The 13,939-nt window shown below is 41.7% G+C and overlaps 1 long non-coding RNA gene across 1 annotated transcript in view; it reads right to left on the bottom strand.

The window, feature by feature from the left end:
- Positions 1-536: 536 nt before the first annotated feature.
- LOC115345143 overlaps positions 537-13,939 on the bottom strand; it is a 337,375-nt gene continuing 323,972 nt past the window's right edge. Inside the window, exons 4-5 of the long non-coding RNA XR_003924731.1 lie at positions 9,463-9,526; positions 537-618 (exon numbers count right to left, since the gene is read on the bottom strand). This is a non-coding gene — a long non-coding RNA (uncharacterized LOC115345143). The remainder of the gene's footprint in view (positions 619-9,462; positions 9,527-13,939) is intronic.

Genomic DNA, 13,939 nt, shown 5'->3' on the forward strand with positions numbered 1-13,939 from the left:
CTAACTCACCAATGTGGCACTACTTTAAATATTATTTCAGGCATATAGTTCAGCAAGTAATTTCAGGGCATGAACTTAGACAGCAGGTTTTAAAATCCAAATGCATGTCTATAAACCCAACATATTAATAAGTTAACAGTTTTCAATAAGACATCAACATTTGCATGCATCTTCCTACTTCTTATGTGCAGTACTACACTTTTTAATGTTTCTTGGATGCTAGCCAGAGAGTCTGAGTCCCTAGTTAGTTCATCTATTACTTTCTTGCAACAATAGATCTGGGTCTTGGCCAAGTACTGGACTCATACTGCATACAAAAACACAGAATTGTCTCCCTTATCTATTGATAGTCTTTGCTTCCCAGGGAAGGGGAAATAATATCATAAATTAAGATAAATAAGTAAATATATAAAAGTCCAGCACTAACTTTAGTAGAAGTATTTTTAGCATCTTTTAATACTATGTGTAATCAAAAGATTTCCTTATGTATTTATACTGCTTTAGTCTCCCAAGAGTCTAATTCATGACTACTCACCTGAACAGGAGAGGAAGATCTCTTCTTTAAACCCCTCCTGGAGGTCCTCAAGCTTTCCACAAGAGTGAGCAAGGTTACATGACCTGAAATAAAACAGGGGAGGAAGAGGCTTCGGTACAATTCTTCCTTTTTCAGTGTTTCTCAACCTATGGACTGTGGAAGGGTTTAAAGAGGCCATGAAGGGTGAGAGGTGGTCTCTGTTTCACATTTGACCTTGAAAATTTTTATCCGTTACTCAGGGCCTCTGGTGTCTTCAGAGGAAGACAGATGAACACAGAGGAGATGTCTTTTGAAAGAGTTTTGAAAACATTGTCCAGTGCAGCCCTAATGGCAATGAACATTGCCTTTTATAGTGCATTTACGGTAGCAAACTAATACTTAAATTAACAAAGAGCAAGAAAAAAGGAATGAATGACGTAATGATCCTGGCTGTGGTTTTACAGCCACTTTAATCCGCCAGAAGACTGAGCTGCCCTTGAGAGGGCTGGTCCTGCCTGTCCACCCAGCCCTGATGGGATCATTTTTGCCTACTCGAAGACATGCATTTGGTCAGAGAACTAACAGGCTAAAACATCATCTGACCCTAAAAATGACCCTCGATGATGCTGAGCACATGGAAACACAACACTCCTCAGAGCAGGTCAGGCAGGCATGAGGAGGTAGGGATGGGACGGGAAGAGTGTGCCGTGCCCTTGGGTAACAGCCGTGCTGACCATGCAACCACCATGAAACCTGAGTCAAGGACATGTGGGACAAAGCCAAGAGCAGCAGGGGAGACGTTTCATCTTCACCCAGGCTGCAGCTAAAATCACAACCCAGTCCACATGGAGTATTTTGTTGTCAGTGTAACACTAATCACGGAAGTCCACTGGGTTGACTTGTAAAATTTTGCTAGTAATATCAAGGTAGCTGACAAGGTAATAGAACACATGATTCCTGTACCTTCTGCCTGAGCTGTGTGAATATTTTTTCTGCTTAATTTGCCCAAACAAAGCATCAGTGCCTTAATTTCAGTTATTTCAGAAATTAGATCCTCTTGAAGAATGAAAGGATGCTGTGTTTGAGAGGGGTAGCTTTTTTATGAAGACACGTAATTAATGGAAGCCATTAAAGATACTTGTAAAAATGATTCAGATTTTTATATATGATGACTAACTAACCTATTATTGCTCTTCTTGGTCAGAGATTAATGGGAATTTCTTAAAGGATAAAGAATTATTTAACAAGCTACAGGATATGTATGAGCTTGGAATACACTCTGTGATAGTGTGAATAATAAGAAATGTGGCTGTTTATTTCCCTGACTAATGAAGCAAAGCTAAATTCAGAGATAGCAAGATGTTGAAAAAAGCCAAACCCAAAACAAAAAAACCAACAAAAACCTAACAAGGCAAGTGGAAGTTTTTTACATGAATCTAAACATATACTTCAGCGAAAAAAATTACTGTTAAGAAATTCAGGTTCTCATGTTCTCTAACTCAAGGTGGTATAGGAACACACCAGCATGATCTCTGAAATGACTGACGAGAACCAAAGACTTTAGAGTTTAAAATCAGTTGCTGTTGAATATTCAACAGCTCCTTGGGAGGGGAGAGAGAAAGAGAGAGACTGCAAGGCAGAGACAACAAATCACTTTGCTCCTTGCAAGAGCTTCCCACGAAGGAATTTTCTTTACAAAGCAATGACAACAATGTGTTTGGTCAAAGATTTCTATGCAAGGAAAACTGACTTCTAAGACCATGAGTAACAGAGTCACTTGATGATCCCCTTGATGATGGCACACAAGGACAGCTTTCATTTTTCCAACTCTTTCAGACTGTAAGTGACCTCAGAGTGTCTTGAAGCATCTTGTCCCCACTGGGTTGAAAAGCACATGCAAAGAGGGAGTAGAGCATCTCCAGGCTGACTTTGGCACTAACGGAAGAAAGCAAATAACATTTCAGGAGAGAAGGAAATGGAAGGCAAACCAGTTTCTCAGGCAGCTGAAAACAGTGTTTGGTTCTTTTCACGACTGATTTGCCAAGTATTTTCTTCAGTAAGTGTTCTGAGCAACAAACCGCAATGATTCATTTGTCCAGGTGAAACAGTAATAGTTCCCTCTCTCTGGCTGAAACAAATAAACTTACTCTAGCTCTTTTCCAAAACGGATTCCAACCAAGCCAGGTAGTAGCAGTGACCCTTCTGCAGCTTGATACCCAATTATCTTCCCCCTCTCAGGGCTTATTGTTTTTTTTCCTTTAACTTTTTGAAGGCACACAAAGAATCGAATAACCTTTTCTCCGTCTACCTGGCTGCAGCCACATCACTGAAGGGGGTCCTTTCGACATTTTAAAGTACCTGAAGTGTATGACAACATGGCACTGCAGTCAGGAATCTCGCCGGGGAACAGAATAAGAAGATTTATTTTATTTTTAATATTTGAAAGATTTCAAAAAGCATTCAACTGGATTTCTCACTAAGAGGATGAGTGAAGAGAATCCTTTGTAACTAAGCTGGGAGGCCCAAGTCTTTTATCCATTGTTACATAGTTTTTCCCCAGGGCAGAGTTAGGAAGGCCTGCAAGCCCCAGAAGCTTAACAAGGCGAGTACACTGGGTGGGCTTTTCTGCCATTGCCTAAACTCCTCCCGAGGTAGGAGTCGTCAGAACCAAGCAGGTCCCACGCTCCATTTCAGCAAATGACAGAGATTATTTGGGAAGATCCTAGCAGCAGCGGTGCTCTCACAGAGATGAATCTGCCCAGCCTGCCTGCAAATGCACACGCGTGTACATGCACACCCTCAGTACCAAGCCACCCGTACGTCTGCTTCCTTAATAAACCAGAAGCAAAACCATTCCACAGAAGATTAGTAGTGAATTGGCACTTGGATTAATCGCTGTGCATCGGACTTTGCCAAGCCGCCTTTTCCTGTCAGCTTTTTCAAAATATTATACATGGTTAGCTGAAGATACGTTATCTCTTTCAGGATAGGTTGTGTAAAAGGAGAAAACTAGTTTAACTGTACTGCTAACACCTTTTTTCTGCCTTTTGAACTTCTTACATTTTTATGCGAAATCCCTACAATCTTGATGCAAATGAATTGGTGGGTTTTGATCAAAAGGACTTCGGTACATATTCCCTGACCTTGGTTCACAGCAGTGACAGATTCACCCATCTTTCCCAGGGATGTCTGCATCTGGCTGAAAGTGAGAACTTGCTTGAGTGATTCCCAAGTGCCAATAATGTGTGAAGGAGCTCAGAACCTGAGGAAGGACACCCAGGACACTTTCTTATGCCCCAGCCCCCCACAATCTTAATCTAGGACTTGGCCAAACTAGTTCACTACAAAACCATAAATATGCAAGATCTCTAGTGGTAAAATTTCACTTGGTAGCATTTCATAGCACTTTTTGGTCTCTGTGAGATTTTCACTGTTAATACAGCCACAGAGGTGCATGAACTAGGAGCAGCAAAAGGCAGTTGACTACTCACGTCCATTTGTGCCTCAATCAATGTGTCAGAGTTCACCATGCAAAGTTGCTCTCAAATAAAAGGTGAAATAAAACAGCTTTTAAGTAATTAAGCAACTCTTTTCTGACTTGCTACAAAACTTGTGAGACCCTAATATAGCAGAAATTTTAAAGGCAAATGTGTTATGTAAGAGTCCACCACCCAGAAGCAGGAGAATATGGAGTTTGTAAATAACAACGGCAATACAAGTAATGCCTATTTGCTTACTTGATCCTACTGAAATTAATGGTCTGTGGTTTAGGTATGTGTTGGTGCCATAAAGCAGGATACACTTGGGGCCCAGGAAGTGTCTGCTTCATGTGTTAATAATGGAGTTATGGAGTGGCAGCAGCCATTTGATAGACAAAGTTGCAGAAGGATTTTTACTATATGCTCCTTTTTATGCTCCAACAAAAAGCTGAAGAAATCCCTAGGTCAGACCTGGCGTCAAGGTTGAAATTTTTGTACAAAATTTGAAAGGGATCCATCTAGAGATTTTCGAATGATGCCACCCCTGAGAAAACACAGGTCGCAAGCACAAATTGGGCCCCTCCTAGCACTTAGGTGTACTCTCACACAGGGGTGAATCTGAGTATGAACAAAACTGTGTTTGACAAAATTATTGCCCCCCGCCAAGCCTCTTCTTCCTCCACTAAAGCCCCAGCTCTCCTTCTCTGGCCCCAGCATTCACATGGAGATGCTTGAATAACCCAAGAAAAAAGCATCATACTAAGGAGTTATATTTTAATGTTTATGCTATGGCTTTTTGTATAATAGGAATAATCGCTATTGCTTTGTAGTACACTTACAACAAATAGCTTTTGAGATTGCTCAAACACTTTAGCTCCACTTCAGCTCTTAATCAAACTCAGCAGCTGTTTATTGCAATTACACTATAAAGCAATAGACATTATCCCTTAACTAACTGTCTTATTAATATAGGTAGTTACACAGCTATTTCATAGTTACTCTTAAATAACTGCTTTTAATTATTTTATTAACATAAATAACCATCTCAATAAATTTAAATTAAATGCATATGTGAGAAACGTAATTTAAAGCATTGCACAAAATTGCATCTGTTTACTAATGTTTAAATTGATGTCATTGTGTAATTCAATTAAAATGCCACTTCATTTTATTTCAATTTTTGATCACCATGGAACACCTAAGACACTAGAACTTCCTAAATATTGAAATGGGCACTGTCTGTTCTGTCTTCTGTTGCTATATTTTCTTCGCAATATTAGTTTGCTGTCAGGAGAATGAGATTTCTTTTTACCCACAAAAGTTATGATTTAATATCCCCATTTAGTTTTCTTTTCTTCCCATTCCCAGTCAAAGCAACAGATGAAACTGGATTGCATTTTGCCTTCTAGTTCACCCACGCAACTCTGCTTTCAATGGAGAAAAGGATTTTATTTTCCTGTGCAACACTGGATCCTCCATGTCTTATGCCATTTGTTCTGGTAGGATGAAGCTCTTTGCCTTCAGCTAAGGGGAAGCCAGACATTGCCTGACCTGGCCAGAAATCCCCTTATTCTTCCTCATGGGGGCCAGTTTATTGTTCAGGGGCCTCATTCTACCCAAAAATCCTCCACTGCGGAGCAGGCAACACTTGTACAGTAGCTTTTATTCCACGGTGCCACTAATGAACATTTATCTGAAAAGGGACAACGGCACAGATTAGTGTATGCCACCTCTCATTTTGCAGAATGCACTGCCCATCATACTGGCTTATTCAGATGCTCTTTTCCCCAGAGTCCTTGCTGTTGGGGATGAAACAAAAAATCTCCTATCCTTATTCTGTTTTAGATTCCTCCCCTGAAGGATAAAGAGAAAAACACTTGCTGAAGAGCAAGGAGAAAAGGAGAGGGACTCCGTTCACAACTTGTTTGCCATAGACAGGAGAACAGAAGATGTTAGAAAGCGCTGGGAGAAACTTAAAGTGGCAAATGTAAGTCAGGAATGGGGTGAAAATAAGGCTGGAAAATATAAAGGTGCAAAAGGAGGTGAAGAGGCCTCACATGCTTTCCTGCCAGCCATTTTCTTCTGCCACTCAAAACTTTTTGATTTAGTTCTATAGCTGGTGCAGGGACCTGTAAATGTGAACTGCTACCTCTCTGAAATCAAATCACAACAAACCTCCTCAAAAGTAACTGGGATGTATTGAAAAAAAGTGTTGAAGTCGGGAACGTGTATAGCAAAATTTCTCTGAGGGTCTTGATTTGGATCTCAGCAGCTTTTAAGCTCCAAAACTCTGGAAATCAAGGCATATTTGGCTCTTGGATATCAGTCAATGTCAAAGATGTTACAGGAGAGCAACAAAGGGAAGAATTTGGACCGTGAAATCTAACCTACTGATGGTGAATTCTGCTAACTAGCAAAGTCCATCCTATCTTCTGGCTGCTAATTAGAAGACACAGTCTCCCTACCAGGAATCATTAAAGAATGGTGTTTCAATGCATGTACACACTTTGTATTAGGATGAAGGGAGCCTCAGTGACACCATGCCTATAGAGAAGTGGAATGTAGCTGGAGACAACAAAGATGAAAACAATGATTTATTTATTTTAATACTTCTATCCAAATGTAACAGGTAACATGAAGGGATAATTACAGGCTCCCTCAGAAAGGGGTTGCTGATGCTGTGATCTGGCAGACACACTAAGCTCCTCAGGAGACGAACTCTTAAAAGTTTACAGGCTATGCCGGGCAAAGACATAGGCAATTCAGTACAAAGGGATTTTACAGAAAAAAATGTAGAAACTAAGAGTGAGGGAAGACATGTTTAAACTTCAGGTAACTGAGAGTTATCAGGGTTTGGATAATTGAAGTTCCAATGTATATTTGCCTACACTGTCGCTCACCTTTGAGCCCTACCTAGGCATCTTGACATTTATGTAGTCTGAAATCCTGAAAGCTCTGAGTTTAGACAACTAAATTGCTGCTTGTCAACTTAGTCTTGACTGAAAGACAGGTGTTTTGTTTCAGAGTAACACTCCTTTCAGACTCCTCTTTTCCCAAGCTCAGATTACTGAGCTAAGGAACTACCAAAAATGAAATAACTTACAAGCAGGCAAAGACATTTACATACCTTGAACAAAGGAATTCTTTGGGCAAAATAGGGATTTTAATTATTGCTTGTTTTTTTGCCATATGGGATTCTCAGCTCTAGCTCTCTGGTGGGAGCTGGAGGAGCTTGGAGGCTTTGAAGGTTCCTACATTTTTGGTAATGTGGTAGATCCCTTTGCTACTGTTATGCAGTTTCACAAGCTTGTTCTGCTGAATGCAAACTGCTCTCTGAACAAAACCCTGAACAAAAATCCAGCTGAGAACCTGAACCAGAATTCTCCAAAAATGTAATTCTGGAAGGGGGCACACAAAAAAGCCCACTACACACACAGCAGTCAAATGCCAACAGTGCAAACAAGGAGTATCTGTTAGCTACCTGATGCCTACATCCTAAGTTTACATCTAATTCAAAGTGGGTCATTATTATTGGGCCTTCATTATTATCCCTAATAAATGACTGGGATCCTTTCCAATAACAAAAAAAAAGCTCTCTTGGCACAACTTTGCACAGGCAACTTACACAGTCTAAGAGCTGCACATGCTGATGGTGCCATTGGGATCCCACATCTGACTGTGGCTACAGTTTTGTACTGTTAATGCAATGGAAAGTGAATCAGGGAGCCCAGAAAACAGCTCAGGCAGAACACAGCACCACCTGTCTGACCCCAAATTTAGCCTGCCTTTGAGATGCTACTGCCTGTGAGCAGCAGATGAGTCCATTACCATGAAGTGCCTCACTGCAGAAAGCAGCAGCGAGACCTACAGTGCACTGACCCAACCCTGCCTACATTCATGCTTTCTGATAATTCAGTTTTTCCTTTCTCCCTGCCTCTGTACCTGGGTGCTGATGCCCATACACTTCTGGCTTCTTGGCGTTGTGGCAGGGTTTGGACCTTAATTCCTTTGTTTATGCAATTAAGTGTGTTGAAGGCAACAGAATACAAGCTCTATCACACTGACCTGCCAATAACCTCAGCTCTGACCTGGAGGAGCTGTGTTCTGGCATAGGTTAAGGGTCTCATTTAATTTAGAACCTTAAGCTGGATTTGAACTGTAGCCCCAGAAGTGAAAAGCCAGTGTTTTTGTCTGGGAAGCCACATGGCTCTGGTTTCCTGATTAGTACTTGTGACATCCCAGTATTGGCAAACCATGGAGATACTAACTGTGTGCTCCATTTTCTGCCCTTAATTATGGCCAGCTAGTCTGATTTTTCTTTCTTTTTTTTTTTTTTTTTAAAGGATTTGAGTGACAAAGTGACTATGCATATCATTCCACATTTGAACTGTAAGACTTCAGTATTTCTACCTCTAGTGTGTAATTGGATCAGCTGCCAGTTACAGAAAGGAGCTGGGTGAGTACTAAGTGTGTGGAAAATGAAGAAGAGTCCAAGTGTGAAGGGGAGGAATAATTTGACAAAGCCTGCAGTGAGCTGTACGCCGTTTTCTCGTTTCAAAATGGAGTAGGTTTTGAAGCGCATGAGAAAAAAATGGCTTTGACTTATTAGCTTTGGTTCATAGAACGCTAGCCACAATCTTGGAATGACTCAAGACATATGGAAAGCCACAGTCCCTGCCTCAAGGAGCTTACAATACCAACATTATCATAACAAGGATGGCTGAGTGCCAAACTGAAAACCAGTCTGCTTTTATCTGACTTGCTAAAGCTGTGCCTTGATCAACCTTGTCAGGCAGTACACAAATCTACTACCATGGGCTTGGCATCACAACAGGACTGGGGCTTAGTGTGTTCGTGATATAGTGGTCCTCAAACCATTGCACCCAATTCTTTTCTGTAGGTCTCTACTGTAGCACTTGCTTACTTTAATTTTGAGTTTCTCAAAGAAAGGAATGAAGCTAATGTAAGCATGAAACATTTTAAAATCTACTACAAAAATCCAAAGTAAGTCTCAGCCCTTTAAAAATGGCTGAGAAATAGATGAGTTCTCTGTCCAGTCAAAAAGTGAGAGTATTTCTCTCAGGACAAGAAAATTGCCTTGCCACTGAGTTCCTCATTAACCACAGTTATGGCAGGATCATCCAGACAGACAGACAGTTCCTAATCCAATAAGTGTTCAACCATTTATACCTTTATAGAATACAAACAAATCCCCTCAGATATGAATAGGCAGTTTATAGGTTTCTGGTCAAACGCTACTGGTGGGACAGAAGAGCTGGATACTGAGTGGGTATCCAGAACATCCTGCACTTTACATTTCAAAGTAACTCTAACATGCAACTCAGGACAACAGTCTGATCATGAGGTGACAAATTTAGGGGGTAAGGAGAGAGGACTGCAGCCTAAAATCAAAGAAAAGGTCACAACACCCAGAGTAGCTCATGAAAGAAGCAGAGAAATGGCAATTACCTGGAAATTCACAGACAGTTGTCCCTCAGCTGTAGAGATCCACCATAAAATCCACCATGTTGATCTGTAAGGAATAAACAAGAAACATTCATTAGTGGCACAAACAAACATAGAGGATTACAAATATACCAAGTGGACTGACTGCCTAGTGGCAGCCAGGATACACATAGTATTGCCAAGAAGGTGGAGAGCAAAGAACAACTGAGCTTTGCTATCTCCCAAATCTAGGCTGCTCTGAGCTACACTTGGTGGTTTACTGCCCATAGGACCAAACTCATATTCTGGGATTTGGAAATTCTTCTGCTATGTCTTCAAAAGCAGCCACTAATTGAGAGCAACAATGTCCAAAAGGGCCCCTGGGTTATGGTCATAGAGTCATATCCTTTCTCACTGGTATAAACGCTCTGCAGACAAGTCTATCAAGCAAAAACACCACAAAAAACCAACTCAAAATCATTTCTCTCTGACTCTCCAAGGGGGCTGGGCATTAAGACAGAATGCTCTACCTCAAAGGAAGTCAAGATTGGATCAGAACATCTCAGAGGGATAGAAAGGGAGAGAAGGCAAGAGGCAGTAGTGTAAAGGTTTTATCAGCATGAGTTTGGGATGACCACATTACTTATAGGTCAGTGTGCTTTCCAGCTGACTAGCAACAGATGAAATAAGGAAGAAAACGGTCTCTGGATTTCCAGGTAGCAGCTGCAGCTAAGTCTGTCTTTTCAGCTGCCCTTTTAGTCTGGAATATACACGGCACTGCTCAGAAAGCAGCTGACTTTGTATGCAAAAGGGAACTCACTGTGAGATCCTACTATCACCAAGCAAGCTCTAGAAGAATATCAAGACAATATTTGTGTTGTTAGAGGGAGGAAAACTTCAAATGCAAGGCACTTGGTTTTGCCTACAATTTGCATATTTCCAGTATTTCCTAATATTGAATTAGAGCAAGTAATTCAGAGATCCTTGTGGATCTCAGCCCATCTCCAGCAGGAATGCACCAGGAATGGGTTATCCTAATGTGAATCCACAACCGTTATGGCAGAAAACAGGTGTAGTTCTTCATGTCTCATAGCAGCAGCCACAATACTGAGATTTTGTTATATAATAAAGACATTACAAATCTCATTTATTTATACTGAAGTGATGTCGTTCTGTCAGGTGCCGTACGAAGACTTTACCACAGACTGCTTGCATTTTTCAGAAGGTACCATCTAATCAGATACACACACAGAGATCCTGCAACTGAGTGGAAAATAATATTGCCATTCCTGACATTTCTCAAATTAGCAAGAGCTTATAATGAAGCTTTTGTAAGATGTCTCGTTCAAGGATTTGTGGGATACCTCTTTTGCCAGGAATGGATGCACACGGGGTAACTGCCCTCCTGCTCTGTGCTTAATTCTCTCACCTCATACTACGTTGCTTGTTTCCTGCACTCTGAGATCTCCTACTCATGTTTGAACTCTGAATACTCTCTTCAGCTACGCCCAAGGAGCCAGAGGCCTTGGTAACCTTCTACCCTAGTGGTTCTTTTCCTGCAGTCAGGAAATTATCTCTCTTTTTTGTTTTCTTTTTTATTTTTATTGCAAAGAACCGAGGGAATTCCCCCTTCCAGTGCCTGGCTTTATGCTGGGCCCTGATGGCAGTGATTGGTGACAGCAGCAAAAAAACCCCAAGCCACCCCACTCACAAACAAAAGTGTTTCATTTTGCATAGGGTTTTATGTCAATATTTTGATAATTTCAGCTATTCCACATTCATATTGGTATTGAGATATCTAGAAAATTATGTATCCTTCAAGTAACTTCAGTAAGCGTCATGATATGCCTACGTGAATGCTTATACATTTTTCCATTAAGAACTCAAATCAGATAAAACTCTGAGACTTGGTTTTCAGCTGATATAAATCCATAAAGATAATGTAATTACTGGTATGCCAGTTTACACCTGCAAAATACCTTACATTGAAATATCTTGGCCCCTCTGTCTCTCTCACTCAAGCAGAGAGAATAGGTACCAGTAGGGGAAGGTTTTACATCTCTGCCTCCCACTCTCTTCAGCAATGTGAGTTTGCATAAGGAGCTGGAGGCTGTAGCTGTCTTCTGCCCCAGCAGGTTTTCTTTTTCCTTCATTCAGGAAATTGTCTTTCTCTTTTTTTAACATAATCAACAAGGGAATTCCCCCTTCTGTTGTCCAGCTTTGAGAGAGGAGCCTGATTTGTGTTTTTAGCTAAAAATCCCCAAAAGTCATCAGAGGGCTCCCTGGCTTTAGTGAGGTGGACCTTGCTGAAAAGCAGTGTTCCTGCTGTTTGCCAACGTCCTTCCTTGCCCAGTACTGCATTGCTGGCAGTGTTTGGGCAGTGCGAGCAGCTCAGGCCATCGTGCCACAGTGCTCTGCCTCCCAGCACAGCTCTGTCACTCTGTGCGCAGTGCTCCTGTCACGCTGTTTACAGAGTGTGACAGACCAGAGGAGAGCAGAGGTATGGTAAAAAGGGAACGGAGCCAGGCCCAGCAGCATTGGGAAAGCATCACCGGGGGTATCGGTCTCCGCAGGGCAGAGGGAAGCAGAGCTGAGGGCTGCGGAGGGGGATTAGAGAGAAAAAGTAAGTGGCACCTCTAATATGTTTTGCCAGGATAGAAGAAGAAGAAAAGAAGTATGAGACAGACAAACAAGAGGAAAAACTGGCCTAGGAAAGAAGGGGGAAAATGCACGGAAAATATTATAATAAAGGAACCCCATCAGTAACAACAACTCAAGGAGAAAAGAGGACTGTTTGATATCTGTGCTACCATGAGTGAGGAAAGATAAACCAGACCTTTTCAAAGCATTAAAAAAGAAAACCAAAATGCATTTAAAAAACCTAGTGAGAAAAAAAAAAAGCCACATGACAAATAAAACAGAGAAAGAGGATTTCTGTGAGCACAAAAGCAGAGGTCAGTACCCTGTGGTCATTTCCTAAGAAAGGAGGAAGTAGAAGTGAAGGAAAATACCTAAATATAAAAGACTACTTATAAACAAATGAGACACTGACTGCTACTCTATGATTTTTTTGAAAGTTTGCTATTAGCATATCTCCAAAGATAAATGCCTTAATATGATGTCAGCTTTCTGTAGGCAGAAATGCACAAATGCAGCAAATCAGTTCTGCCAGGCAGACGGTGAAGTAACAAGAAATCATTTCTCCCCTATGCCACGTGGCACCGCTTTGGTCCATGCACATCCTCTCTCCAGCATAAACCCTTAGAAGAGGCACATGGCAGTGCAGTGGAGCAGGAGGATGTTTAGCAACACAGAGGATGAGAACACAAATGGATAACTACGTTGGGAGCCTAGAGCTTAATTCAAACAATAATTACACAGGTCGATTTCTGACCAAGGCTCCTCAATCTACATCCTGCCGCAGTCACTCTTTCTTTGTCACTTGGAAACCAGTTTGTCTAGGCAGAAAAAGTACTTCTGGATCATTCTTGCCAAGACCACCAAAACTGAAAATTGCCAAGTCTCCCCTGAGTGGCAATGACATCCATAAAAAGACTGGACGGGTGAGAGCATGTTCAGGAGCTGTTTGGTCTACTGCTGAGCCTGAGCTGGTGCCCTGTCACGATGGTAACCTCACACCATTCATTAAGCCCAGTAAGCTCAAGCTAATGTCTCAAATTGCCTCCAGGGTGCCTTGGAGCACAGGTCCAAGCTCACCTCTCCATGGAGAGAGGAGCACCTGAGCCACCCCACCGACTTGAAGCCTGAAAGAGGAGCCATGGTAGGGATGTGCAGGCCCAATGCTGGGCAGGGATCGCTCCATGGCAGAAGGGTGGATGGGAAGAACTGAGCAAAGACTAAAGCCAGGCTTCATTTTGCAGACATTACTCAGGCCTTTCCCCTAGCTCCAAAGGGGTGGAGCAGATGCCCTACTCCGTGGGAGGGAGGTAATTCCAGACTTGAGGCTTAAGACAATTTTGGTATGTAGAGTCTGTATTTTGAATGACAGAAGGAACCATTTGCCATGCTGGCCTAGTTTTAAAAGTAAAGAAGTATGGGTGGCCCTCAGAATTTATGCAGAAGTTTGATGGGGTTAAAAGTTGTGCCTACTGACATGTTTTCAAGCAGAGAAATACCTGCAACCAATCCTTAGGTGTTATACTGCATATGGGCAAATGCTGTTCTCACTTCCATCCCATCAGTAGGGTTATATGATTAATGTTAATAATTTCAAAGGCAATATCCTGCCTATTGATCAGGGTCCCATTCTGGAAGGCATAGATTCAGACTGACACTGAAAGTTGATTTTGCAATATATATACGTACATTCAGTTGCAACAAATAGTCCTTTGTTTATCAGTAAAATCCAGTTAGCTTCTGTTGTATCACACCAACATAAGTGAGGTGACGGTCTGGCCCCAAATCCTCAATTACACAAACTCCCATATTGTGCTGCTACAAAGGCTGAGCAGATAGTGCCCAGATCCTGCAGTCTTTACTC

Source organism: Aquila chrysaetos, chromosome 8 (assembly GCF_900496995.4).
Source record: "Aquila chrysaetos chrysaetos chromosome 8, bAquChr1.4, whole genome shotgun sequence".
In the NCBI taxonomy this organism is placed as follows: Eukaryota; Metazoa; Chordata; class Aves; order Accipitriformes; family Accipitridae; genus Aquila; species Aquila chrysaetos.